Source organism: Misgurnus anguillicaudatus, chromosome 3 (assembly GCF_027580225.2).
Source record: "Misgurnus anguillicaudatus chromosome 3, ASM2758022v2, whole genome shotgun sequence".
Lineage (NCBI taxonomy): Eukaryota > Metazoa > Chordata > Actinopteri > Cypriniformes > Cobitidae > Misgurnus > Misgurnus anguillicaudatus.
The window spans coordinates 22,960,439-22,963,188 of record NC_073339.2 but is presented as its reverse complement, the minus strand read 5'-3'; the positions used below and the strand labels follow the sequence as shown (position 1 = coordinate 22,963,188).

The 2,750-nt window shown below is 38.5% G+C and overlaps 1 long non-coding RNA gene across 1 annotated transcript; it reads right to left on the bottom strand.

Annotated features, from left to right (window-relative positions):
- Positions 1-669: 669 nt before the first annotated feature.
- LOC129445484 (uncharacterized) lies at positions 670-2,202 on the bottom strand. The gene is made up of 2 exons (XR_008644791.2): positions 1,640-2,202; positions 670-882 (listed from the first exon to the last, which is right to left on the bottom strand). It is a non-coding gene; the product is annotated as an uncharacterized lncRNA (long non-coding RNA).
- Between the last annotated feature and the right edge of the window lie 548 nt (positions 2,203-2,750).

The following is a 2,750-nucleotide window of genomic DNA, read 5'->3' as shown; positions in this document are numbered from 1 at the left end:
TGCCTGAGTTCCAGCAACCTGTTTCATAGCGAAACATCAAACTTTGGCTGGCCGAAACAGACACAAATTTTAATACAGAATCAAAGGCCTTAAGATGAGACTCGCCAAATATGATGATGATCCGACGAAAACTGTAGGAGGAGTTAGTTAACCCTCTGGGGTCCGACCATTTTGGGACACTGTCAGAGGTTATGACATGCTCTTACATTTGGTCTTTTTTCAGTTGCTTTAAAACATAATAATGGCAAATGTCTCATACCACTGTGTTCAGCACAAACTGGGCTAAAATATTATATGAGCTACATGTATGTACATGTTTGTATTTTTGAGAGAAAAAGGTTTATGCGTGTTTTTTTAAAAAGCTAAAATTTAAAGTCACTGATATAAGTCCACAAAACCCATACTAAACATGTTTTAACAAGACCTTCCTTAACAGAATCTAGTAGTCTAGAGTTTTTTCTTTAAAATGATGTGAAAATCATCCTGCCTACTCATTCACATAAACCAGTATATTGATTTAGAAATTGTAAGACACTTTTTGTTTAGAGGGGCCGTATGCGAGAAGGATTGATTGACAGCTAGCAAACAAAGGCTTGCATAATGAGCTGCATAATGAGCTGCATAATGAGGGAGGAGGGAACTACAGTAAAGAATGTGAGGACAAATGAACATGTTTGTTTGAGGTTTATTAAGAAGTTAACAATATAATCAAAATAGAAATGAAGGTCAGTAGGACCCTATTCAAAAACTTAACTTGTATAAGAAACTGATAAACAACAGAGCTGTAAACTTCATGTGGCTCATGTTACCATACAACTTTATGTCCAAAGAGTGTGAATATGTTTTTCCACTTCATAGTTTACTGATGAGAGGGATGCAGACCTGTAAGAGAGTTATGAACAGCTGTTAGCATAAATTGTCCACAGAAATACCCTTACATACATAACTGATGGGTAAATGATAGCACTTGTAACGGTGGTCGCCTAAACTCAATATACTGTATAAAAAAAAACTTGGCCTAGGCGGGTTTCGAACCCGGGTCTACCACATAGCGGCCTAACGCACTACCGCTGCGCCACCATTTGGTCACGTGATTGGTGTCTTTCACACACCTAGGTAGACTGGCCAAGGTAAATTTATAATTTAAAAAAAAGGCGAGTCTCCGTGTAAACAACGCGGAGCTCATAATAAAACGGTGTCGCGTGTAAAACGCAATGTATGGAATGCGTTGCATGTAAACAATATCATATTACAGCAGACCCCCCCAGTGCAGCATTACTCAAAGTTACCTACTGTACAGCATGTAACAATGAAATCCGCCATTACGTGATCACGCGTACTCGTTTGTAAATAAGCATGTAAACATGGAATCTTACAGCACACACTTAAAAGACACAGCAGTGCAGCATTACTCAAAGTTGCCATGAAGGATACGAAAGTGAATAACTGTGTCTAACACTGTACAGCAAACAATGAAATCCGCCATTACGTGATCACGCGTAAGTTACTCGTTTGTAAACAATGCGAACGTTTTTCAATCCGAGGCGTGCAGTCTGTTGAGGTTTCATTATGTAGGCTGAACTGCACAAGCCATAACATATTACATGATAGCAAATATAAATGAAGACAAATGACTTACAGTTTCTTCAGGAATATATCCGCCTCCATTGCGCCTTCCATTGTTCTTCTTCTTAGGTAACGTTAAAGATAAACGCTTCTCTTCCTCAATGTCCAGACATAAATGAAGATATTCCTCACGTGTGTGTATAAAGTTTATAATCCAAACATGCGCTAAAGTCTTTAAATCTTATCAAACATTGCTTTGCTGGTTTGAACAGCTCGTCTCTTCATTACCATGTCAACAGCGTGTGGGCGTGACCGCATTAGAGATAATGAGCTCAGCCAGGAAAAACGGTACTCTCTTTACTTCAATGCAGATTATATAAACAGGAAATATTTGTTTTTGATAATAATTAGCTTGTTTAAAAGTAGACATTTCAGGCTTTCTTTGGATATGTGTATTATGTTTGTGTGACGAGTATTCGCGGAGTTTCAACAAATTTTTGTAACGTGTTTTGAGAGACAGCTGGTGGAGACAGAAATGTCTGAATGAGCACCCTGTTTATTTTCTTTATTTGACAAAAACACAAAGATCTGTTGTTATTGTGAATGTACACTAATTAAAGAGGACCCTTCAGAGTTTCAAATGTCGTCAAACACGTAAGTCCCCGCGTTTTTGGACCCCTGGGGGTTAAAGTATGACTGCTGGAAATGAGAAAAACTGAGCCAAAATCTGAGACATAATTCAAAATAGCTGACTTCCTGTTTGGTGTAGGGCGTTGCTCCGAGATACTTTTTTGTAGGGCTTGTAATAATACATGAGCATACCGAAATTCGTACATGTAAGTTAAACACAGTCCAAGGGCTGCTTCATTCAATATTTGAAAGTGGCGCTAAAACATGTTCCTTCAGGTTGCCAGCTGGTGGTGCTATGGCTATAAATGAAAATTGTTATGTAGATGTGTTCAGGTCAGGACTCTTAGCAATCATGTGAAATTTGGGACAGATCGGACATTGTATGCATGAGTTCCAGCAACTTCCTGTTTAATTGGAAAACATCAAACTTTGTCGGGCCAGAACCGACACAAATTTTTACGTAGAGTCAAATCCTTCGCAATTTAGAATCACAAAGGCCTTAAGATGACACTCACCAAATATGAAGATGATCCGACGAAAACTGTAGGAGAAGT